At 44.7% G+C, this 27,035-nt stretch overlaps 1 protein-coding gene and 1 pseudogene across 1 annotated transcript in view; one reads left to right on the top strand and one right to left on the bottom strand.

The window, feature by feature from the left end:
* Window positions 1–316: 316 nt before the first annotated feature.
* Window positions 317–431, bottom strand: LOC127681994 (uncharacterized; annotated as a pseudogene).
* Window positions 432–16,207: 15,776 nt separating this feature from the next.
* Frem1 (FRAS1 related extracellular matrix 1) overlaps window positions 16,208–27,035 on the top strand; it is a 162,139-nt gene continuing 151,311 nt past the window's right edge. Inside the window, exon 1 of the mRNA XM_052176688.1 lies at window positions 16,208–16,606. The gene's annotated coding sequence lies outside the window, so the exon portion shown is untranslated. The remainder of the gene's footprint in view (window positions 16,607–27,035) is intronic.

Here is a 27,035-nt window from a genome sequence, read left to right as displayed (position 1 = left end):
CATCTTGGGTATGGTCTGTCCCTTCCAGGCCTGTGAGGCACTAGGCTGGTTGTTACCTCAGGCTATCTCCCTGTCCTGGCCCTATGATACCAATCTGGTAGTCATCTTGGGCTTGCTCCTTGCCCAGCTCTCCTGAGTGGCCCTGTGCTAGGGTTGTCTGTCTGAGGCTCCCTCTGAGGGTGGGCCACAGTCCCAGGTTCTTCCAGTATGTAGTTTGCTCCCCATCCTGGGAGCCTGTCTATGTCTGCGTAGTCCCAGATTGCTCCCTTTCCAGGCTCCGAGAGTGGTGATCACCTCAGTTGTTTATTTTTCAGGGACTGTAGGCTACTAATCATCCCAGTGTTCATAGGTCAGAACACAGAGCATCATAGCCTCTCTGGCACGTTCTGATGAAGGTGTGTCACAGCAGCCACCTGCATACCTCTTGCAGTTCTTTTCTGTTTTTTTTTTTTTGAGACAAGGTCTCACTCCAAAGTCCAAGCTATTCTGGAACTCACTGAATAGTCCAGCTTGGTCTCAACTTTGTAATGATCTCTTTCACTTTCTTGAATATTTGGTTTATAAGCTTGGGGTACCAGGCCCTGCATGGTGACTTCTTTATGATTAAGAGGATGACTCAGTGGCATCTCTGCTACCCTGAAGAACTGATGTGAAGTGTCACGAACTCTTCTGGAAATCCACCTCCCCTCACTCCACAACCATTCAGGAGTGGTTTAGTGTGGTGCAGCCTGGGGACTGTAAAGGAGCATGGGAAGTTACATTTTCAAAGATGGCGTATGTCCCAAGGATCTGGGGACCAGAGAGCCAAACTGGTGATTGTGGTGGCCAGGCTGAGGCAGGATAGAAAGACAGGAAAAGTTGGGGGCCATAAAAACAAAAAGAAGAGACTCATGCTGATATCTTGTTAATGCCTGCACCCCCAACAACAGAGAAACAAGATTCCAACACAATTTGCAAATGTTTCAGCCTTTCTCCTCTCCTGGCTGTAAACCTGCAGTTTTCTAGGAATCTTACTAGAAACCCACAGACAGGCCAAGAGCACACACCAAACCCTTTTGCAACACTAATGGCTCTTCATTATATGAGTATGATCCCCTTGCTTACCAAAAGTGGGGGCTTCTTATCTATGACTTTCGAGTAACATAAATGCTATGTATGGCTAGTGCTGAGATAATTAGGTGGGAGTCTTCTTTGAGGATTACCTATCCGTGGAGATGCCTATTCTCTGTGACTCTCCCTGGAGGATGCTATGCCTTCACAGTCCCTTGGGTGTGCCTGAGTTTTCCTGACTCCCCCTTGGATACTTTTATATGGCTAAATTGTATTTTTGTGGTGTTGTATCTCTCCTTCAGCTTTTACCTGAGTTTTGGTGACCAGGTTCACATGGCCAGGCCAGTACTTTTACCCTCCAAGCCTTCGCACCAGCCCTAACCCTAACCCTAACCCTAACCCTAGCCCTAACCCTATTTGGGGTATTTGGTTTTTCTGTCTTACAGTGTAAAATGCTTCCAGAATAACCATCTCTTCAGGTACCTTCAGGTTTAGTGAAAACAGGCTTTGGAGAGAAGTGGATCTGAGAAAAAAATGTCATCAGAAGAACATCAGTTAATGTTTATGAAGTTATGAAATATTTAACTCCAAACCCAATGCAGGGGATATTTAGATGATACCCCTCCATTTTGCTACACAGAGAGAACTCTAGAAAGGGACACACAAAGATCTACATCCCTGTCGCAGTACAGCCAGCTGTGGTCACAGAGCAATGGCCACTCGACTTTTCTAGGTCAGTTTTCTTATTTGTAAATACTAGAAAAAGAACGCCCTTTCTGGCTACCTTAGAGTTTTGAATGCAGTAAATTCATGAATACAAATATGAAATCATGCACTAGGTCATCATGTGTGAAATACAATAAATATATGCTCAGTGTTTCCTGAAGGAAGGTAATACCCCAACTTCAAACCTCTTGGTCTCTGCACACGTGTTGTTTTTATTCCATCTTTCCTTACAGTTATGACTGAAGACAGACTGTTGATCCGGAAGCAGATGACATGAGCGAGCTGTAGGATGCTTTCTCCGACCTCATCCTCAAGCCCACTGACCCCAGTGCTGCTCTCTACACCAAACAATTGTCCAGGACCCCGAAGAGCTTTGTTTATTCAGTTATGTCACGTCGCGTTGCTATCTTAGAAAACAAATCAATCATTACTGCATGTATTGATTTCAAAGGGGCAACACTTTGATTGCTTGTAAATATAAATGTTTTTAACAAACAACAATGTTTTGAACAAAACTATTAAAAGTGGTGTTTTTACATTTCTGCCAATCTCGTTAATGTTTGACTTAATTTGAAACAGCTGGATCTTCACATCTGCTTCTGCTTTCACTCTCTTATGGTATCAAATGACACGTAGACTCTGGAAAGTCACATTCTATACTCCTGAGAGAATGGGAACAAGGGTGAGAATGTCGTAGTTTTAAAATGAAAACAACCTTGTCCTCGTGGCCCTCTGGATGGCCTTGGAGAACCCCGAGTGTGTGACACTGTAACCAATGTGCAGAACTCATGTCAGACTAAGCAGGGTCGGACTTGGAAATGTTTTAATCCTCTTTAAATAACTTGAAGCTAAAAATTATAACTAGCTTATGACCAAGCAGTTTTAGTCTCAAAAATACACCTAGGAGAAATTAGTACATAAAGCTTAAAAAATGTTCATGATAAGCTTATTTTCCATGGCTACAAACTGGAGAAACTCAAATCTCCATCAACAGAAAATGCATAATAAACCATTGAATGTCCATACAGTAATATTCCACACAGTAATAAAAACTATTTGTTTGTAAAAAACATGTATGGCTCGCACATATCTTATGTTGATTGGAAGAAGCCTGATCAAGGCAACCCACACTACGTGACTGCATGTGTACAGAGTTCAAGACTGGACAAGAATAATCTATTGTGTTTGAAGCCAGAAGAGTGGTCACCTCTGAGAGTATGTCTGAGGGTATCAACCAGACAGGGGAAGAAGGGAGCTTTCTGGGTTTCTGGGAATGTCCTTGATCTTGACCTAGATGGTGGTCATGGGAGGATAGAGGAGTGTGTAAATGCACCATTCTCTGCACTTGTGATTAGCATGCTTTGCCTTGTACACATTGCATATCAAAGTGGAAGGTAGGTAGGAAATGCTGCTCCTTAGAATTTCAAATGTCCTATTTCTCCTCTAAGAACATGACTGCTGTTGATAATCTATGCTTATAATGTGTTTATTCTGCTGCATCTATGATTACCTTACACATATTGGCTAAGCTGGTAGCAGTTGATCCTCATTTCAGAGGTTCCAAAGGACTGTTTAGTCATATTGTTCTATTTGCAATTCATGCCAAGTCCTGGAGACATACAAAGGAATAACAGCACTGTATATGCCTAGGAACTGAGATTCAGAGAGACTGAGACCCAATCTGCAAATGCCGAAGTTTTCCCTCAACCCCAGGCCCTCTAATCTGTGCTGGTTTTGCTGCCATATGTGGTGAACCTGCTCAAACCATTGATCTTTTTAAGTTTCTCAGTTATGAGCCAATAATATGCTATGTTGAAGATAGACCCAGACATGAGAATCAACCTCAGAGATCCTGATAGATCCATGGTTGCCCTGTGGCTCAGCAGGTTAGCGCAGTAGTCTTGCACTGGTAGAAGGCTCCTTGACATCACTCCAGATGGGAATGCCCAGGTTGGACAGCTCCTTCCCTTGTGTTACCACAGGAGAACCAGAAACATATTATAAAGGTGCATTCCAGAAATATCAGCTCAGTGGGATCCTGCTTGAACAAAAGGGCCAGAATTTATATTTCAATTCTGTCATCATCATTTCTGAGAATATGAGTATATTTCTGGGGTTTGAATTTCTCTCCTTTAAAATGAATTTCTCTCCTTTAAATGACCCATGTGACCAGTTCATTGCTCATGGCCCCTAAAATTCAAAATGCAGTGTAAAATAGGCCTCAGAGGCAGCATCTTGTAGAAATACAGGTATGTCATTGACTTTTCTGTTTGCAGTAAAACTAATAACTAAAGTGTTTTATAAAGATCAGACAAGCCGAGGTTAATGAAATAGCACTGGAAATGGAAACAGAAATGGAAAACTTTATGTGTACTATTTGCAACAAGCAGCATTGTGTACACTATAATCTACATTATGTTATTATATGTTATAGTAGATGTTGCAATAATCTACATTAGGTATACTATTTGTGTACTATTTGCAATAATCTACATTATGTATACTATTTGCAATAAGCAAGGCTACACATGCTATTTGTAGCAAGCAATTTAAGCAAGTGCCCTCCTGAGACAGGTCATACAGGTGCACTGAATCCACAGCATGGCTCACTGGATGCTGTGGCTTGAACATCTAAAATGCCAACTGAAAAGCCAGGCGTGGTGACATATGCCTCTAATCTCAGTCATTGGGAGGGTGTGGTAGTAAGATCAAATGTTTGAAGATAGCTTGGGATGCTGTCTTGAAATATATATGTAAGTATATAAATCAAACCCTAAGGACCATTATAAGAACCAAGACTTAACAAAACATTTGCTATTCTACTAACAATAGTGAGAAATTAAGCTTAGATTTTTGGCTATTTAAGATTATAAAAACAGGACAAATTCTCATTTGTTCAAAGACAATGTAACAGAAATTGAAAATATCAGTTGACAGAAAAACACGGGCTATACCAGAAACAAATCTTTATTCTGTACACCATGGCAGTGGGCATTAAAAAACAAAACAAAACAAAACAAAACAAACTAGAATGATAGTGTTCTAATGTGACATAGAAAGAAAACCTTGTAAAGTTAATTTTTGTCTTGAAATTTTAGGGAGATGAAGTTTCTTGGATCCATTCCTGTCTTCTAGATTCCTCCTAATCCCATGGGTAATGATGGCTGATGATGAAGAAGGGTCCACAGAATATTTCAGTCTAAGCAACTGGTGGTGATATATAGCTAAAAGTCCTGCTGGATCCAGGTCCAAGAATTCTAAAGAGGCTTCCGATCCCTTCCTTGCCAATGAATGAGTCATGACTGGATACTGAGGTGTCAGCACACTGCCCAGGCATCCGGAGAGCCCGTCACCAACACCTGCTCAAATGCCCTGGAGGCACTAGAATAAGAGAAACAGAAGGCGTCCAGAGATCTCCATCATTTTTCAGTGACAGTATCTGTTAGAGGAGGAAATCGGGTGCTAAGAAAATCCTGAGTTGGTTTGTCATTATCCTGACTGTAAAACTCCCAGAAGAAAAGATCAAGGTACAGCTCGATGAGATGCTGGAAGAAGCATGGCCGCTGTGCATTGTGGGAGACTGAGTCTGACTGTTAGAGTGAGTGTTTATCAGGGCTGAGAGTGCAGGGCGTGCCCTAAGAATTAGCAGGGACTGGTGTATAAGGATGGTTGACTGTAGCCACACTCATTGCTGCAGAATACAGGAGCCTGCTGCATCATATCAACCTGCGGCATCACATCGAAATCATGGTGAACTAGGGGCACGAGTCTTTTGAGATTGAGTGGTCTACACAATGAAGAACTATCTTTGGCTTATAGACTCTAGTGGCTTTCTTATGTCAATAGAGCAAAGACTAAAGACTATCCATGATGTAGCTTGAATAAGAATGTCCTCCACAGAGCTGGAGACACTAAGCTGGCTTAGTGGTTAAGAGCACTGACTGCTCTTCCAAAGGTCCTGAGCTCAAATCCCAGCAATCACATGGTGGCTCACAACCATCCTATAATGAGATCTGGTGTCCTCTTCTGGAGTGTCTGAAGACAGCTACAGTGTACTCACATATAATAATAATGATAATAATGATAAATAATAATAATAATAACAATAATAACAATAATAAAGACTGTCCTCCAGAGGCTCAGATGTTTGAATACTTGGTTCCTAATTGGTGGCTCCGTTTGGGTTCAGAAGGTGTGGCCTTGCTGGAGATGTGTGTCACTGGGGGCTGGTGTTCTGCTTTCAAAAGCCTCTTGGCCCTTCCAGTTCACACTCTTTCTTCCTGATTGTAGTTTGAGATGTGAACTCTTAGCTGTTCCTGCTGCCATGCCTGCTGCCACAATTCCACGATAGTTTCTCATCTCTCTGGAGCCATGAGCCCAAATAACTCTCTCTTCTATAAGTAGCCTTGCTCATGGTGCTTCATTACAACAGTAGAACAGTAGCTCATATGCTCCCAAAATCTAAAATTTGACAGCTAAGGGGACAGCGAAGCAATTTGTCAAGCTGAGTGCTTGTTGTAGCTGGGATTCCAATCCCAGCAGAAAGGCCAACAGCCCAGAAGCCTGGGAACCCTGACTTTGTGCTCCAGCACACAGGGATCTGCATGAGGAAGGAGGGCCTGAGGAGACACAGGAATTCTCAAGAACAAGAAACAGATCCACTGTTTTATACACTAAATCCCACTAGTTCCCCCTTGTTCCTCAGAGACTTTCACTCTTGATGAAGGCAAGAGATAGAAACTAAGCAAGAGATTTAGAGATAACAGCCTCAATTTTTCTCCTTGGCCAGAAGCCCTGCCCCTCTGCCTAAGGATCAGAAATGACAGAAGTATTAGAGGCTCTGATCCTTGATGTGGTTCCCAAATAATTTGAGGCTCTCAATGATTGAGAGAGGAACGCTACAGTAGCCATAGATCCCACTGAAGCTTTAGACAGTACCTCCTACTCTTTTCTAATACTAAAACAGTAAACATCAGCTTTGTTGTAACTGTGAGCAGTTACATCAAATGAGTTACCTGGAAGGGAAGCTGGGGATGAAATAGAAGGGGCCTGTGAGGGAAATAAGAAGCCAAGACAAGTTTTCTGATCAAGGATCGAAGTATAATGGGGGGTTCCAAATATAAAGGCGGGGTGGGGGGGGACCCTTCCCCCAAAGGCTGGAAACTCATCTGCAGAATAGGTTTGGTTGCTCAGTAGGTGGCTAGTGTCTCTCAGGAAACTGCAGGTCCTGGCTAGCATGGAGGTCTGAAATTCCCGCTCAAAGGCTGGGGGGGGGGGGGGGAGGGCACACTTTGTTACCACTTGAGCTTTCTGGTCAAATAGTCATTGTGATCTGTTCCAAATATTAGAACATTGTATATTATTATCTCCTCCCTTAAGAGTTAATCAAACTGGGTCTGGCAATCACCTAGTAAGGAGGACCACTCTCAGGAAGGCTGATTAATCTAATGACATGCTATGGCTATGGGAGGAGTAATCATCTCTTTAGTGAGATAATATACTCATTTTTTTTCCAGAATGGCCCCATCATATCCCCTACAGACTCCTGTAGAACTTTCATCATGCAGCATCTCTTAGGGCTATTGCTGCGGTGAAACATCATGACCAAAAAGATAGTTGGGGAAGAAAAGGTTTATTCAGCTTACACTTCCATATTGCTGTTCATCATTGGAAGAAGTCAAAACAGGAACTCAAGTAAAGCAGGTTTCTAAGGCAGGAGCTGATGCAGAGGCCATGGAGGAGTGCTGCTTACTGGCTTGCTCTCCTTGGCTTGCTTAGCCTGCTTTCTTATAGAACTCAGGACCACCAGCCCTGGGCCCTCCCCCATCAACCATAGATTTAAAAAAAAAAATGCCTTACAGGCTTGCCTGCATCCTGGTCCTAAGGAGACATTTTCTCAGTTGAAGTGTCTTCCTGTCAGATAACTCTGCTTGTGTGTCAGGCTGACGTGAGACTAGCCAGTGCAGGCACGCAGAGCCCAGCACTTCTGGATTAGTTAAAGATGTTATTTTTTTTCTTTCTTTTTACTTCTGTTTTACTTCAGCTTGCTTTCCCTGACACTCTGGGCTTTCTCACCCCGTTTTCTAGACCACCCCGACTTCCACCAGTGACTGCTCACCAACCTGCACTGCTGAGCTTTCTGGGTTTCTTGGACCATGACCAAAACAAGCCATGGCTTTCTCTTTTCTGCTTAACTACCTTTCTCCTCCTGGATGCCAAAAATTACATCTTGCCTGCTCTGTTCTCTCAAACCAAATAAAATTGTATTCAGTTCCCTGTGCATGCATTTCTATATTATTTATGATATATGTATAAATCAGAGTGTTTATGTATGTATAAAGTTTAGAATCCACAAGCGAGAGAAACATGTGCTGTTTGTTTGTCATTCTGTGTCTGACATTATACACACTTAAGGTGTCTGTCTCCAGTTGCACCCATTTTCCTACAAATATATATCTTCATTCTTCTTTATGTCTGAAAGATTTCATTATGTATATATTCTAATATATATTTAATTACATATATTCCAACATATATATATATGCCACAATTTATATACCTATCTCTATCTATTTCTACCTAGTTGTTGAGCACCTCGGTTGGTTCCATAATGACCATTGTGAACAGTGCCACAGTAAACATTGGCAGGCAAGTATCTGTGGACATGCTGACTGGAGCCTGGTGGGTTCATGCCCAGGAGTGGCACAGCTGGGGCACATGGGAGATCTATTGTTAGTTTTTGTGTAGGACCTCCATACTGATTTCCATATAGGCTGGGCTACTTAACATTCCCACCAGCCGTGAGAGTGTCCCCTTTTGTCTGTCTTCTCATTTGAGAAGCAATTGTCCTTAATTGTTTCCTTGATGTCTGCTAGTCTGGCTGGGGTTAAAAAAGGAACCTCCATGGAGTTTTAATTTACATTTTTCTGCCAGCTAATAAGGTTAATATTTTAAATATGTTTACTAGCCATTTGCACTTCAGCCTTTGGGTACTGTCTGATCCTTTATTTGGTCCATTTGTTGGGTATTTGTTTTGGGATAATTTTTTAATTAAGGATTTATTTTTCATTTTAAAGTAATTTTATGTTTGGGGGTCACTACAACATGATGAACTGTATTAACAAGGTTGAGAACCACTGATATAAAACATTAATATTTAGTGTTATATCTCTATTTACACACTCATTGTGCATGTGTGTGTAAATATTTGTGTGCAGGCAAGTGCTTGTGAGTGCTGTTGACCATGAAGGCCAGAGGAGAGTAGGGAATCAGATCCCTTGAACCACGTGCTTTTTCACTGACAGCTCCTGTCCGTTCCCAACCTGCTCTGCAGTCTCACCTAAGTTCTTCCCTGATTTATAAGATTCTTGAGAGCAGGCACTGGTCTCTTAGCTCTCTGCTTCACCTATCAGCAATCTCTGGCTTAAAGGTCATTCACCCCCAGGGAGGGGACCAGCACATTCAGGGTGGGGGGTGGCCAGCACATTTGGGGTGGTGTGGCCAGCACATTCCGGGTCGGGGTGGGTGTGGCCAGCACATTCGGGGTGGGTGTGGCCAGCACATTCTGGGTGGGGTGTGGCCAGCACATTCTGGGTGTGGTGTGGCCAGCACATTCGGAGTGGGTGTGGCCAGCACATTCGGGGAGGGTGTGGCCAGCACATTCTGGGTGGGGGTGGCCAGCACATTCGGGGTGGGTGTGGCCAACACATTCTGGGTGGGGGTGGCCAGCACATTCGGGGTGGGGGTGGCCAGCACATTCGGGGAAGGGGTGGCCAGCACATTCTGGGTGGGGGTGGCCAGCACATTCGGGGTGGGGGTGGCCAGCACATTCGGGGTGGGTGTGGCCAGCACATTCGGGGAGGGTGTGGCCAGCACATTATGGGTGGGGGTGGCCAGCACATTCGGGGTGGGTGTGGCCAGCACATTCGGGGTGGGTGTGGCCAGCACATTCGGGGAGGGTGTGGCCAGCACATTCTGGGTGGGGGTGGCCAGCACATTCGGGGTGGGTGTGGCCAACACATTCTGGGTGGGGGTGGCCAGCACATTCGGGGTGGGGGTGGCCAGCACATTCGGGGTGGGGTGGCCAGCACATTCGGGGTGGGGGTGGCCAGCACATTCGGGGTGGGGTGGCCAGCACATTCGGGGTGGGGGTGGCCAGCACATTCGGGGTGGGTGTGGCCAGTACATTTGGGTTCTTGGAAGGCACAGCCAATGTCTGGCTTAAGCCTCATTTTTTCTTTTTTTCAAATAAGTCCGAGGCTTAGTCAATAGACTTGTGCCATTCATGTCTTAGATAAAAAGGAAACAAAACCAAACAACAACAACGAAAACCATTTAAAAAGCACCAATAGCTAGTGATCAGAGATCATACCATTTTAGTGGTATGCTAAGGTACACTGGGAAACACAACGCACCTCCTGGTTGGAAGCTCTGGGAAGCCATACCGTTTCCGTGCCACGGGAGCACGGTTTAAACGAAAGGCACCTTCAAATTAAACACTTCATGTTGTCTTTGGTACATTTTCCTGTAAAGATGGAGATGAAAAAGGATTCCTAGCGGGGATTTTACATTTCTAAATAGAATCAGCTCAATGCTAGCATTTTAAGCTATGTTCAAGTAAATTACTAATGAGAAAAACGCACGCCCTAATTAACCTGCAGCTTTGCTGGCACATGTGTGTGAGAGTCGTCTGAGCTCTGCTATCCATTTTCTTTGCTATTTTTCTGTCAGCATCAATTCCATAATTTATTTCCTTAAAAATGATACCATATAAAGCAGTGGTTCTCAACCTTTGGGGTCAAACAAACCTTTCACAGGGTCATGTATCAGATATCCCTAATATCAGTTATTTGCATTAGATTCATAACAGAAGCAAACTTCCAGTTAGGAAGTAACAACGAAGTAATTTTATGGTTGGGGGTCACTACAACATGATGAACTGTATTAACAAGGTTGAGAACCACTGATGTAAAACATTAATATTTAGTGTTATATCTCTAGGAGTTAGTAGTCATGGGAATATATTAGTACCATGGGCTTTTACATGTTGATCTGATAGCTAATACATTTTCTGAAATACTTTATTAGGTCAATCAGTGATGTTTGAGTATTTTACATAAACACTCATTTATTTGAGAAGCGACAAAAGATTTATTTTTTCCTTGATGCCTTTCGGCACCTGTTATTCTTACGCCTTTAGGTTCTTCTAGCCTGTTGAACTGTAGATATTGTGGCAATATCTTCTTCACAAGGTATACAAACTTCTATACTCCTTTTAGTCTATGTTGGTCGATGGTTTTCTAGGTGTTGTTGGCTTTCAGATGAAGAGCTGGTGATTTCTGTTGTGTGTCTCGTCATTATCAATGTGTCAACATTCTGCTGGTGACAAGACACCCCGGAGAAGCAGCTTAACGGAAGAGGCTCCTAGTCTTAGAGGCCGTTGGTCTCCGTTCATTTTAGGCTGAGATGGCAGAGAGAATCATGGTGGGGCAGAAGAAGAAAGAGAAAGCAGAGGCAGATGTGGTATCAATGTCATCTTTGAGAGCATCCCCTCCTCCCCGCCAGCCTCCAGGCCTAACATCCTCCAATTAGTATCTGTTAGTGGTCTGTCTAAGCTCCACCCCACAGTTACCTGGCAACAGCCAGGTATGCCCCTCCCCACCATTACCTGGCATCAGCCAGGTAGGCCAGGCCCACTATACAAAGGGCTGCTTGGCCCCTCCTCTCTTTTACTCTCTTTCTCTTACTCCCTCTTACTCTCACCTCTCTCACTCTCAGCCTCTCTCTTGTCCCCCTTGGGCTGTCCTCCCCTCCCCGTTCTCTCCACGTGGTCATGGCGGGCCCCTGCTTCTCTGCTCTCTCCCTCTCTCTGCCTTTCTCTGCCTCCACTACCCCTTCAACTCCCATCCCATGCCCTGAATAAATTCTATTCTATACTATGCCGGTGTGTCTGGTCCCTCGGCGGAAGGGATGCCTGGGCATGGGCCCTCTGGGGCACCCCCTTCCCCCACACTGCCGTATACCATATTCTCTAAACCTCTTTCTCTTTTTATGATCACAACAGTATCCTCCCTGAAAGGTTCCAGTGCCTGCCAGTAGTGCCATATGCTGGCCACCAAGCATCTGACACGTGGGGTTCTTGAGGTCAGCACACAGAGCTGTGGTCTAGAAGAAGGGGTCAAGGCAGCATCTCAAGCTGGCAGCTAAATTCGATGATATGAAGACATTCCCACATGGTGCCTGCTCTGGTGGAATGAAAGCTGGAGGGCCGAAGAGTTCATGGAGAACGGCTGAGACTTGGTACCATGGGGCAGGGTCAGAGTCCCCAGAGAAAGCCCAGGAGAGGCCATTGGTGGAGGTACAGCCTCAGTTGCAGTGTAGACCACAGCATCTTGGAGGTGTTAGCACTGTGGGGTGACCTTCAAGGATAGTAGCAGCTTTGGAGTGGGGCCTGCCACTTAAAAACACACTGTACACGGCGGGTAGAGCCCGAGAAGTGGAGCTGCCCAAGCTCTTTGGAGCCCAGCTCAGATTGTTAGTCTGAGAAGTTGGACAGTGAATTATTTACACTGCTGGAGTTTGGGCTGGATTTGATTTCTCACTGTGACCTGGTTCTTTCTTCTTGGAGAAAGTATTTAACTTGTTTTTTATTTTATAGAAACCCACAGACTTGGGATTTTTAAAGAGGCATTTTTAAAATTAATTAATTAATTACAATTAATTAACTTTACATCACAATAGCAGCCCCCCCCTCTACTAGCAGTCTCCCTTCCCCCCCACCCCCATCACATAATCTTTCCACCAACCCCCTCTTTACTTCTGAGAAGGGGGAGGTTCCTCCCTGGGAGCCAATCCACTCTGTCACCTCAAGTCATTGCAGAACTAGGTACATCCTCTCCCACTGAGGCCAGACAAGACAGCCTAGTAAGGGGAACCGGATCCACAGGCATGTAACAGGGTCAGCCCCTGCTCCAGTTGTTGGGGGACCTTCATGAAGACCAAGCTGCACATCTGTTACATATGTGCAGGGATCTTGGTCCAGCCCTTGTATGCTCTTTGGTTGGTGGGTCAGTCTCTGGGATCCCAAGGGTCCAGGTTAGTTGACTCTGTTGGTCTTCTTGTGGAGTCCCTATCCCCTCTGGCTTCCTCAGTCCTTCCATCAACTCTGCCACAGGACTTCCTGAGCTCTGTCCAATGTTGGCTGCGGGTCTTTGCATCTGTTTTGCTCAGCTGCTGGGTGGAGCCTCTCAGAGGACAGTTCTGCTAGGCTCTTGTCTGTGAGTCTAGGCTGACAGAAACATAGTCTGAGGCTCCCAGATAGTTGAAGGAGGAAGACAGGCCTGCAGTGTGTCCCTATTGACCCTCTGAGGACAGCTTAGCAGCCCTCCCCCATATACACAAATTGGCAGGGGTTGTCACTGCACTCATTTATGTCTGTCACACAAGTCACCCGTGTATCCAGGCAAGCAGTATCAACAATAATTAGACTTTAAAAATGTAAAGACTGTGGGACTTTTAAAAATACAGAATATGTTTTATATTAATATTAGTGTAAGATCTTATGAGCAAACTAGAAAGGAAAGTCCATTAGTAAATGGCAATGAGTTTGGATATCAAGTTGCCAACAGATTAGTTGCACTGTTTGGTGCTTTGTCAGTTTGACACGAGCTAGAATTGTCTGGGAAAGGGAACCTCCATGGGGAAAATGTCTCCACTTGATTTTCTTGTCTGGCTTGTAGGCAAGTCTATGTGGCATTTCCTCCATTAATGATTGGAGGGGAGGACCCAGCTCACTGTTGATGGCAGCACATCTGGGCAAGTGGTGTTGGGGAGGGAGAAGAAAGGCAGATGAACATGAGCCAAGGGTAAGGCAGGAAGCAGCAATCCTCCCTGGCTTCTGCTGCAGATCCTGCCTCCAGGTTCCTGCCCTGACTTTGCTTCAAGATGGACTGACTGCAAGCTCTGAGATGAAATAAACCTTCCCCACCCCCACCCCCAGGTTGCAATAGAAAGCAAACTAGAATACCCGCTCACCCTAAATTAAAGTATTTTCAGCAGAAAACTCTTGCTTCATAAACTGGCTAGTCCTAAAATTCTTTCTAGTATTGGAGTCAGGAGTACTGGAAGGACCTGACCTGGGGACCTTAAACATCTAGGATAACACCTCACAGTGCTGAGTGTGCAGAGCAGAGCTGTCTCACTGTCCCTTACCACTGACATGCCACTCTCCTTTAAGGGACAGTTTATATTCTTCTACCCATGGGTAGAAATAAAGTGTGTTTGTTCTGACATTAAGTTAGCAGTCCATCTTTCAGAGGAACTCTGCTGTTTCTTTGACCGTTTTAGTAAACATCTGGGTTTTGTATTTTAACTTGTTCAAAGAATACCAACTGATTATGATAGATGATACTTCCATTTCTGCAGGCCCCTATTCTTTTGTGGATGATATAAGAGCATTAGTTAGATAAATAGTACTTCAGATTCCAGGATTTAACCATCTCTACTGTCTATTCTAGGCCACAGCAAGCCTGACCTGTATAATTAGTTTTGCGAGGACTACCTTTAGTACAGGTACCTTGCTGGATGCTGCAATCTATGCTTGCTTTTTGCCTTAGGATACTAAAGGGTTTTCCCTATGGACATTTTCTGAAGTATCTATGTTTCTAGGCTGATCCACAAGTCCTGTTTGGCCCCAGTGTTAGGAAAAGCACATGCAGGCCAGCACATACAGGATAGCATTTTTTTTCAAGTGGATTCTACATCTTAACTATTAGCATCTAAACCTGTCATTTCTTTGGTGGTGAGATCTTCACAACCTGCAAGTTTTCTAATTCCAAGGCAAAGTTATCTCACCACACTCCTTCTCCATCCCCACAGCAGTCTTGCTGTGAGCACATGTGTACTGCCTTGTTTCTGTGCTTGTGTTTGTTCATGTTTGTTACCTTGTTTCTGTATTTGTATTTTATATTTATTACCATGTATTTGGTTTTGTATTTTGTATTGTATTTGTATTTGTTCATGTTTGTTACCTTGTATTTGTTTTTGTAGTTTGTATTGTATTTGTGTTTATTACCTTGTATTTGTATTTTTGCATTGTGCTTGTTTATGTTTTTTATTACCTTGTTTTTGTTTTTGTATTTTGTGCTGTGTTTATGTTGCTTACTTTGCATTTGTATTTTGTATTGCATTTGTTTATGTTTATTACCTTGTATTTGCTTTTGCATTGTACTTGTGTCTGTTTACAGCACCCATCTTATAAAGAGCTGCTTACCCCTCAGTCTTACCCCCCATGTGCACAGCACTGCAGTGGAAGCCAAGGCTTCCTGAAGAACCTCAGTGACTTCCTGCTTAGTGTGCCGTGCACCTGTATCAGGAAGTTTCTACACACAGTGTGGGTTTAAAAGCAATAGAATTGTTTCTCTCTCTTCTTTTGCATCATTTTAAAATGACTTTTCTGCTCTTGTAATTTCCTCCTTCTTTTCCACCCTGCTTTCCAAATCAGGGAGACTTGGTAATGTTGTCATGTGGAATTGGACAGATCTATTTTATCATGATAAACAATGCGATTCATGATTACCTTGTGGAACATGTATGTTACGTGCCTTGTGTTCATTTCTCCACATACCCTCTCTTGACTCCCCCACCTCCATCCTCAAACCACTGTGGTTTTTGTGTCTTTTGGGTCTGCACTCCCCTTTGCTTTAGGCTAGGTTTTCAACAAGTCTCCACAGGCCGCTTCCCCTACTGAGGTCCTGCTCCAACTTGTCAATGACGGCTCCTTGAGAAGTTCAATCAGAATGTGGACTGCTTTTCCTTCTGGTGGGAATAAATTACCCGGAAGCAGCTTCTTAAATAGTTAAGCAACTAGTCAAAAGGATCATTGTGGAGAGGGTACCTCTGGGTGCAGACCTGAGCAGACAGATGAAATACTTGGTAAGGAAGAGCTAAGTAGTTTTTATTACAAGTTAGACTCCTAGAATCTAGATCCATTCTTGTATCCTTTCCTTTAAAACCTACAACAAAAGTTCAAAGGGCCAGTCCCCTCCCCCACCCCTTCTCAAAGCTGAGCGTGACCTCTGAATTTGAATAGAGACCTTTTAGTGCCGGAACTGCTTCCTAGAGAAGAGCCGCAGGGAAAGGTGTGTTTGAAGAGTCTGTGTGAGTGTGTTCCTGCAGCACGAGCCTTTGTGCACGGGTGTCAGAGTGAATCCCTGTCTGTGTGTGTGCCTGTGTGCGTGAGTGTGTGTGTGTGTGTGTGTGTGTGTGTATGTGTGTGTGTGCGCGCGCGCGCGCGATCGCGTGCTGCTGTCGGGAGAGACTGCTTCAGTTCTTCCAGTGCTAATACTGAGGAAGGAAGCTGGGAAGAGAAGCGCCCGACCTATTAACAAAGGCTCAGTTTTGGCCCCGTTGACCAACTAGCAGAAGGGTTGGGAGCTGGGGCTCCCCGCCAGGGAAGTCGGGCTCCCGGCAAACAGTTGCCGGCATCCTTGCCACGCCTTCCTCAACACGCCTTCCCGGGGGAGTCCAGAAACTTGGCACTAGGGAAGTTAAGTTTTCAGAGCTACGGCAGCAGCATTGGAGGAGACCCGCACAGTGTGTTTGGGAACTCCAATTCTCTACCTATTTGTTTATGTGGGTGAATGGATTTTTAGGACAAACAACGCCTAAACTCAGCTGACTTGGACGACTGGAATCTCAGCTCTCCTCCTTGGATGGGATGTTTTTGCTTCCTCTTCCTCTGACAACTCTTTAAGCCTGATTAAAGAGCTTAGCGTCCAGCCCTCCACTTCCAAAGGTGGCCAGCCTTGGCTTGGAAAGAAAACCACTACCTGTAAGTACCTACTTCCCATGATTGTTTGCTCTTGGTTCTGTCAGCAGAGTGTCCTAGAGGTGAGCAGTTGTGAGCAGTTGTGAGCGAAGGCTGCCCGGCAGCTTGAAAAACTTTAAATCTGTTAACTCAGAAGGCGGGTGCTTGCTTGTTACCAAACCAAATGCCGGGGGTGGACCTGGCCTCCCCACCTCCATGTAACTTCTGATTCCACCCGCAGGGGCACACACCAAGGAAGTAACCGCTTTACATTTCTGTGAAAATTTCCCTGAAGTTAGAGTACTTTCTCTCAGCTAAAGGAAATGACCAAAAGAAATGATGCAAAATTACCAGGTCAGATAATATCCTCAGGGTCTAAAGATCTAGAGCGTGGGTGGTCTCTGGGAACCTTTGCAGGGCCTAATTACCTTGGGATATGCTGTTTTAAAGTGGGAGCCTTGGTTTGTAGTGATGAAAGGCAAATGGTCATTGTTCTGACACGCGCTTGCCTGGTGTATAGGCTGAGCTGTGGTCCAGAAACTTCAGTGCTGTAGTAATAATTTTGGGGAAGTTTCCATCCGGGTCACAGAAATCACTCTCACATCATTTAGTTTTAGTTTCTGGGTTCTATTTTGTTTTGTTGACGATGGCATTCAGTGTGGATGAGTGATGGGCATTACAAAGCTTAGAGCATCTCAAGGCCTGGGTAGTGTTTGTGGGTGGCAATGTTGCTGGAGAGATGAACTTCTCCAGGGCTGCTTTGCAGACCCAGGGAGAGACCCAGCTGCTCCTCAAGCCTCTGCTCTGGTAAATCATGACCTTCCTGGATCTTCCAAAGCTTGAGAAGTTTCCTGTTAGCATCTCTGTGTGCCTGTCCACCCGATAAAATGCCTTTTGTATAATTTTAGACAATCTCTTACTCTTCATTCTAGATCCTCAAAACTTAATGTAGGTTAGTTCGGTCATCTGTCTGCAGGAGGATCACAAGTTCAAGGCTAGCTTGAGGAGCATAGCAAGACTGTCTTAGGAGGAGGGGGGAAGGGAGGGAGAGAGACAGAGAGAGAGACAGAGACAGGCAGAGATAGGCAGAGACAGGCTGACTCCTTTGAAACTTGGTGAGAAGTTAAGATTTTTAGCTTTTACCATGAAAGGTTTTTAGACCCAATATGGGGCCAGAAATCTCCTCAGGTCAATCTGATGAGGGTGACACAGCCCTTGAGTCAGCATTCTGTATGCTGTTCCTGGCAGTTCTTGTCAGGCACTTGGTTTATATCAGACATCATGTCCAGGTACTAAGCCTGAACTTAAGCTGACGCTGCACATGCATTGGGTACAACATGAACGTGCATTCTTGAGTGTCAGCCCAGGGCTGTCTAACACACTTCACCTCCTTCCCCTTGGTCTACCTCTCGGTTGCCATGAGCCAAGTGACTTGTGTGCAGGTCATGGGATACATTGTTAGGTGTTGGTCTGCACAGCCTGCCTGCCGCCTCACAGCCTGGCTGGTCTTGGAAACCTTCTTTCTGGGGGTGCTATTCACTCTCTGGGGATGCTGTGACACTGGAGCTAGCTAGGCTGAAGGAAGCTGGATTTCCTGGAAGAGTGCTGGAGTCTATTCCTAGAAACTGAGTTTGTCTTAGGCCAACTCCCAGTGACTGAACATGAAATGGCAGTTCATGCTGAAGTCCTCATGTGACAACATATGGAAGGTAGCACAGCCTCCAAACCCATCCCTGTGTTTTCTGGCGTTCAATGTTTGCAGCAGAAAGTAAGCAGGCTGTGCTTATCAAGGCCCCTTTCCTGTTCTCTCCTCAGGCTAGGCATAGCGCTTGCTCCAAAGCGATCCAAAAGAACAACATAAATGGCCTGGTCAGAGTCCCTGTTTTCACAACGTGTCCAGTTTGAGCCTTAGACTAGCCACCTGAATGCCCCAAACTTCCCTTCCTCCTCTGTTAATAAAAGGAGGTAGGTCCACTGACTTTCTTCCTTTCTCTTTTACCCTGGGGTCAAAAGCCAACCCTCCTTATGAGCTGTACACACAGCACCAAGTCTGGGTATTATTGTTCTAACATTAACTGGCTCTGATTTCTAGATGCAAACAGGAAGTATGAAATCTGTGTGTGTGTGGGGGGGGGTAGGCATGAAGATTTATTTTAGTGCTTTTCTTTAAAAATGTTAATTGTATCTCCTAAAATTTACTCTCACAAAGACCAGGATCACTGGTATATTGAGTTAGACAAATGCCACTATTTCAGAGTGCACATCCACTCTTTTCCAGGGCCTGATCAAGGAACTCCCTAGAAAGGCTGTCTTTCTGGGCCGGGTCACACAGGAGGGCACTCTCTTATCTTGTCTGAATCTGATGTAACTCCCTCTTTCTTGAGAGCTGGGTGGTCTGAACAGGGCTTGTGACTTCCAAAGCACACAGCTTGCAACCTGACCCTTCTATTCAAGTGACTCCATTGCTTTTGTGCAACTTGGTGAGAGACTCAAACAGAGGCCTTTGAGGTGCAGGTGTGTGTGTGGGGGGGGAGTGCTGTTAAAAGCAAGCAAAACCCCCACTCCCAGATGGAATCTTGGTTGTCTATATTTTGTCTGTGATGTGCCTCCTTTTACCTCCACGACTGTAGCACTATTTCAAAGGGCTTTGAAACCTGGCCATCAAGATAGGAGAGAGCTGTGCACTAGACTACTGACTTCAGGCTGAGGACTGGGATTTTGCCAAGTAAGCAAACACTTGACACAGTATTCCTGCCCCTTGTTTGTAAGTTTTTGCAGAAAGCAAACCTAGTTGGCCATTTCATTTTTTTTTTCTTTTAGGCTTATCTGTTTTCATAGGGTTGGTGGTATTTGGGAATGTGTATTAAAAGAGCCATAACAAGATTTTTTGGGGCATCATCCTAAGACTGCTCAGGTTGCATGTCCTTTGCCATCCCAGCTTTAATCTCCTGTCTGGCCCCTAGAGACGGAGTAGATAAACACTCTAGGCCTAACACTGATCCAGCACCCTGGGCTGCGGCTCTGCTCTCTCTCAAACATTATCTCTGTTCAGTGCTTACAGATGCACTGCTGCCTTCATTTGAAATAAGGAATCACACCTCTGTCCCTGAGACCCATGCCCTGGCATCTCATCTCAGGGTGTGCCTTCCTCTTTAGCGCAAGTCTTCTGTTTGTTAACAATAGATCAACAGACTTTAGTCGTTTTGGCCCAATGTGGAAATGATGTTGAACATGTCCTGCTTCCTGTCAGAACCCAGAAGCCTGGTTTGTCTTTTCTGTGAAAGTAAGAGCCCTACTTCCTGGACAGTGCAGCGGGCAATGTTTTTCTTCTGTCTTATGTGCGTGTTCCCCTCTGTGATAACATGGTAGATGTTTCTGCTTCATTCTATAAACCAAAAGATAACACTGATACATCAGCCATCCCAACATGTTATAAGTAATTTACAACCCAGGCTACAATGACACTTTAGTCAAGCCAGCCTGGAGATAAGAATAAAATGAGGGCATTAACTCTTACCTTGCTGGACATTTGTGCCCGGTACACGGCATGGCTATTTTCAGTGATGAGTTCTTTGATAGAGGGATCATACAGGTGTGAAGAAGGCTGGAAAGAAGCAAAACTATGGCGTATTGCATAACAGTGGAAAAGAAAAGTGAATACATGATGTGAGTTCCTTCCGGTCGCTCTGACTGGGAAGAGTAGACACTAGCCCACCACTGCATTGTCATCTCTGACTGACAGCCTGGTTCTTTCTTGATTCTTCTCATGGCTTGAGTTGCCCGAAAAACAGGTCCATGAATAAATAAGACCGAAAGAGATTGGTATCGAAGATTAAAGGCAGTGGGACTGGCACAGAGACATCATGTGACTCTTTTGGATTCCAGAATTGGAGAAGCCTATTACTAGTTTCTGAAAAAAATGTGTAAGGGGGTGAATAATTTTGTTACTTTGCATTTTGCTTTGTTGTAGCAACTGCTTCAATATCAGGGCTACGCGTTTGTTGAGAATATGAAATTCCGGGGTCACAGCATCTTAAGTCTGATCTCAGTAACTGAGACAAGGCCATTGAGCCCTGCGGGGCATGTCTTCCTCCTCTCCTCCCCTACGGACAGTGGCCATCACAGCTTTGATGCTTTGTGGTCATTTATTCCACTAATACTTGTTGAGTTTCTCTGTACAATACCAGTGCCAACCTTGGAAAAACCTAAGTGAGCAAACGAGTCTTGGCCTTTATCTTGAAGATGCTTACAAGCCAGGGGAGAAGAGAGAAATGTTTAAAAAGGCTTCCATCGTGATGAAAAGCCTACAGTGGTACAGTGCTGCTAGATTCCCCGTGAGCAGGTAAAGTTGCTCCGGGAGAGGGAGACCTGGGAGGACACAGCAGGATTTAGGCAGAGAGTGGGGCAGTGGGGGCTTGGCCGGTTGGAAAGAGAGGCTTCACAGACTGAGAGACTCCGGAGCTGACATGGTGAGTTAAGGAAGGGCAGAAGGCTTGCTTGGTCAGCTGGTTGGTGACCAGGAAATGGTGGGACAAGAAGAGCCTGGAGAGGAGAGAAGGGGAAAAGTCAATCTTACACCCCAAAGGGAATCCCCAAAGCACATAGTCCCGCTCATCCCCCTAATAAAGACCTGAGCCCTGCTCGTTGCTGGAACCTTCCCCTGCTTTTCTCCGCTTCTCTATCCCACAGCCATGGTAAGGTTGCCTTCCTCAAATAACTGAAGATCCCCCCCCCCCCCCCCCGCTCCAATTACTACCCAAACAGGCCTGCTTTACCTCATACACATGCAGTTAATTTTGAAAATATGGAGTTACACATTTTTGCATACTGAAAGCTAATGCACTGGCTTGAATCCATCATTCCATCCTTGGATTATCAAGGCTGTGAATCTAGATTATGTCTTCAGTGACAGTCAGCGCTCAAGGATTTGTGCTGTCTGTGAGCTGGCTAAGTTTGTCACCAGAGAAAGTGAATACCAGAGCTATAAGGCACAGGGATGATCTCTCTCTCTCTCTCTCTCTCTCTCTCTCTCTCTGTCTGTCTGTCTCTGTCTCTGTCTCCCCCTGTGTGTGTGTCCCGTGTTCCTCTTCTCTTTCTTTAAAGAAGAAACTAAGTTACAGTGTTTTTGTAACCTGTAATCATGCCAGCATCTAAGTTGTACCATGTGTTTTCTTGTTCTGACAAAAATGTTAAAGATACAGTAACTTGATTTAATTTTTCTGTCCATCCATTGAAAGCCTACTATCTGCCACAGACAGCTTAGTTCCCCTGCCTTCAAGACAAGTATATATAGCATGGGGTGAACACCCTGTGGTGGGTTCAAGTAAACTTATGGTCTTCTACCATGGCAGAAAGAAAAATCTTTCCAGGGGGACAACCAGGTTTTAGAGCATCTCAGGGGAGCCATTTCACCGGTGTTAACACATGTGAAGGATTTCAGTGAGAGTGGAAGCAGTAATATCACAGGTGGTATAAAAATGGGCCCTTAAAGAACTCAACATCATTTAAGGCTGTGCAGCATGAGGACCAGTCCCCCAGCCTCAACAACCCATTGCTAACTGCAGAGCCGATAGCCCGTTCCCCTGCTTTCTTTACCTTTGCTCACTTAGCGGCCTCTTCTTTGAATGTGTTCTCCATCTTATGGAATGGGACAACTGCTCACCACATGTCACGGAGTGTGACTTGGATCTGCTGCCTGTGGCTTCTGCTGACTTAGTGTCTGCTTTCGTACAAAAGATCTGAATGAAACCACACAGTGTTTATTGGAGTGATTTGACTTAAATATGAAAGTAGCTGGGGCTCTGAGCCTTTAGACTCTGTGGGATGAGGGGAACAGCTGCTGTGGGAGGTACTGACTGGAGATTCAGAGTTGACTGGAAGGCTCTGCGTCAGTAGAAGGGCGGGAGTCGAGTGGCCATTTGACTATTTTAGATAGCAAACAAGGAACCTGACATGACGTCACACCTCCCATTCACCCCTTGTTTGCCTTGTAGCCAGGCCAGCACCACCACAGTCTGGTGTTATCTGGTCTTCCAGATTATTAAGACACTATGGAGAAGTAAACTAAATGAAACACATACCTATGCAAGGCTCCATTTGGACAATCAGCTCCCAGTGTGTTCTGGGCTTGGTGTTTGGCTGCAGGCTAGGGTCTCCGGGAAATTTCCTCAAGCAAGACTTCTGACCAGCTTTGTACTTTTTTTGTATTATCTTTCAAGAGCCCCACATGGAATCCATTTCCATCTTTCTCATTTGGCCATAAAACCCATGTGGTGTTGATTTAATGGTTCCAGCGAGGAGGGAGATGAGTGTGGTGTCACAGTGTGTGGCGCCCTGTGGACTGGTGTGTTACAGATGGTCTGTGGCCTCATCCATTGATGGCTGATGAATTGCTTTATTAGGAACTGTGGTCTTCATTTATCCTTCCAACAAAGAGACATTTCCTGATCTGGGGCTGTGAGAGTTCCTTTGGTGTTAGGTCCAGCAGAGCATGTGGAGATCACAGCCCATGGGAAATACTGGTAAGAAGGTCCTGGGTCCTAACTCCTGTCTTCCCTGCTCTAGTATTCGCTAACAGCTAGCTTAGCGAATGACAACAACTGTGTGAGCCCATGGCATGGATTTGTAGTCACAATGCTTTCTATTGAAGATTGGCACTCGCAGGCTGCCCAGTGTGACCTCGTGCATGGCTGAACTGTGAGCCCTGTGATTTGTGAGATCTGAATTTGGGAGGTCAAGTCGTAGGTTTTAGGATGATGCGTTAGCTGGGGAGTGGACAGTGGGAGCCTCCGTTGATTAAAACAGGAATAACTGCAACAAAAGCTGTACCTCGAGGCTGAGAAAGCTCAGACAACACACCCGTTTATAATCGCAGGTTGAAGTTCTTTCTGCAGATAAAAAGTGAGGAGTTTAGTCAATAGCTTAGACTTAGTACAGATTCATCCATGAAATGTCTACAGAGAGATGAGCTAAAGAGCATATGTTCACAACACCATGATTTATAATAATTTAAAAAACACATTTTATTAAAAATAGGAATTAACTGTTTTTTTTTTCCTTTAAAAGATTTACTTTTGTTGTTGCTGTTGTTCTTGAATAGATCAGAGCAGGTTCCTTTCCTCAATCAGAAGGCTGGGGATAACAGGGTAAGACTGAGGTCCGTGAGCAAGTTAAAGCACATTCTAAGGGAGTGTAGGAAAATTTCAATACTTCACTGGAAAATCTTCAAGAAGTAATTAGTACCTAAGAAACACAGAGGGCAACTAGACTTTGTGTGTGTCTTTTAATTTATAGACTCGAAGGTCTTAGGTTCATTTTTGCGTGTTGCTGAAAACAAAGCAAGTAGACCTTTAGTTCCTAGACTTTTAAATAATTATTTTGTAAGAAATGATTATAAGGGCTGTTACTAAACCCACATATACCCATGTCCATTTCATCTTGAAATTACAGGTTGAAATTCTTTCCACAGACAAAAAGTAAGGAGTGTGGTTAATACCTTACCCTTAGTACATGTTCTGACACAGACTCTGTCTACAATGAAAGACAAGCTAGAGTATGATATGTTACACGTTATCATCATGGTTTATCGTCCCATACACTTTGGGAGACTAAAGCAAGGAAAACCAGCCTTGTGAGTAATTAAGCTGTTTGTTTGTGTGTGTGTGTCTCTGTGTATGTTTGTATGTGTGTATATCTGTATGTCTGAGCATGTGTATATGAACACATACAGCCTTTGTCTTTCACATAAAATTCTAGTTAAGCTTTAGGTTGATTTCTTTCATTTTAGATTTTTTTTTCTGTCAAATTGCTAATTCTAGAAGCTACCAACTTTTTTGTGAACATTTTCCATAGGGAATGGTTAGCCAGCATGCTCAGGGAAAGCTGACCCTGGTGATGTCACATTTGAGGCGTCCTGCCTTCTCTACCCTCTCTGCCTTCATCTCCCTGTCTCCTCTGCACCAGCCCTGCCCGGTCATCTCACACTGGGTCTGTCGCTGGTGCTGATGCTGGAGGGAGCTCCTCAGCTGCAGTCCTGCCTGCTTTCCTTACTCTGACACAGAGACCCCCTAATCCTGCGGTTTTCTCAGACCCAAGAACCTGACTTCAGTCTTTGGATGCTAAAGCTTCTTTCGCTTCTTCTTATACTTACAGAAGAGGAAGATGAGGTTTCCTGCTGTTCATAGCAATGGTTCTCCAGCCCAGTGTCTTCATTAGAGTCACCTGGAGGTCTTTTAAATCAAGAGGACTGAGCTCTACCCAGGGAAATTAAATCAGAAACACTGACATGTGATGTTCCAAAGCTAGTCAGGGTGGGGCAATTGCAGTGCTTTTTTTAATCTTAGTGTGTCCCTGCTGTCGTTAATAATGCAGGCTTACACAAGCCTTCACAGAACTGCCAGGTTCCTCCAGGGCTGAGGAGTGAGTGGGATTGAAACTCGGACAGCGATGCCTGTTCACAGCCTGGTCTGCCTACTCAGTGCCTCTGGATCAAGATGGCATGAAGGGTGTCTTGGCATTGGCTGAGCTGGACAAAGCACAACCCAGCAAGGGTGCCTCAGCTTCACTAGCCAGCTGGTGACAAGACATGTGTGTCAGTGCGTTTTCCATGGAAGGGTCTTTCATCCAGGGCTCAGCGATGCCACAGTGTGCATTGAATTTGTGTACATTACACTTGGAGTGAATATGCTGCATTTTCTAGACTGCAAGCAGGCCTACATTTACTGGCTGATTTATTTTATTTTAAATTATATGTATGGATGTGCACCTGTGTGGAGGTATAGGCATATGAGTGCAGTTGTCTATGGAGGCCAGAAGAAATCACTGGGTCCTCTGGAACTGGAGTTACAGGTCACTGGGACAGCCCAGTGTTGGTTCTGGGAACTCAACTTGGGTTCTTTGGAAGAGAAGCCAATGAATGCTCTTAGCTATTGAGCCAACTCTCCAGCTCCTGGTTTTATTTTATGTCACTGTGGTGTGTGTGTGTGTGTGTGTGTGTGTGTGTGTGGTGTTTAGGCACATGGCAGATGCCTGTGTGGAGGTCAGAGGTCAACCTTACGTGTTAGGCCTTACTTCCATTGTATTGAGAGAGTCTGACTCAGCCCTGGCTAGCGGGCCCAGCGCTAGCTGGACGCTCTGTCTCTGCCTGGTGTCTCTCTGTAAGAGCACTGGGACTGTTTGGTTTTCTGGAGTCTAACTTCTTGAGTTCTTTATATATATTGGATATTAGCCCTCTATCTGATGTAGGATTGGTGAAGATCTTTTCCCAATTTGTTGGTTGCCGATTTGTCCTTTTGATGGTGTCCTTTGCCTTACAGAAACTTTGTAAACTTTATGAGGTCCCATTTGTCAATTCTTGATCTTAGAGCATATGCTATTGGTGTTCTGTTCAGAAACTTTCTCCCTGTACCGATGTCCTTAAGGGTCTTCCCCAGTTTCTTTTCTATTAGCTTCAGAGTGTCTGGCTTTATGTGGAGGTCCTTGATCCATTTGGATTTGAGCTTAGTACAAGGAGACAAGCATGGATCAATTCGCATTCTTCTGCATGCTGACCTCCAGTTGAACCAGCACCATTTGTTGAAAAGGCTATCTTTTTTCCATTGGATGTTTTCAGCCCCTTTGTCGAGGATCAAGTGGCCATAGGTGTGTGGGTCCATTTCTGGATCTTCAATCCTGTTAAAAAATGGGGTACAGAGTTAAACAAAGAATTCTCACCTGAAGAATTTCAGATGGCGGAGAAACATCTTAAAAATGCTCAACTTCATTAGTCATTAGGGAAATGCAAATCAAAACAACCCTGAGATTTCACCTTACACCAGTCAGAATGGCTAAGTTTAAAAATTCAGGAGACAGCAGGTGTTGGCAAGGATGTGGAGAAAGAGGAACACTCCTCCACTGCTGGTGGGATTGCAAATTGGTACAACCACTCTGGAAATCAGTCTGGCGGTTCCTCCGAAAACTGGGCACCTCGCTTCCAGAAGATCCTGCTATACCACTCCTGGGCATATACCCAAAAGATTCCCCAGCATGTAATAAGGATACATGTTCCACTATGTTCATAGCAGCCCTATTTATAATTGCCAAAAGTTGGAAAGAACCCAGGTATTCCTCAACAGAAGAGTGGATGCAAAAAATGTGGTATATATACACAATGGAGTACTATTCAGCCATTAGAAACAATGAATTCATGAAATGGATGGAGTTGGAGAACATCATACTAAGTGAGGTAACCCAGACTCAAAAGATGAATCATGGTATGCACTCACTAATAAGTGGATATTAACCTAGAAAACTGGAATACCCAAAACATAATCCACACATCAAATGAGGTACAAGAAGAACAGAGGAGTGGCCCCTGGTTCTGGAAAGACTCAGTGAAGCAGTATAAGGCAAAACCAGAACGGGGAAGTGGGAAGGGTTGGGTGGGAAAACCGAGGGAGGGAAGGGGACTGATGGG

The sequence above is a fragment of the Apodemus sylvaticus genome, chromosome 3 (genome assembly GCF_947179515.1).
Source record: "Apodemus sylvaticus chromosome 3, mApoSyl1.1, whole genome shotgun sequence".
Lineage (NCBI taxonomy): Eukaryota > Metazoa > Chordata > Mammalia > Rodentia > Muridae > Apodemus > Apodemus sylvaticus.
The sequence above is the reverse complement of the archived record's forward strand: the minus strand, read 5'-3'. Positions and strand labels throughout refer to the sequence as shown.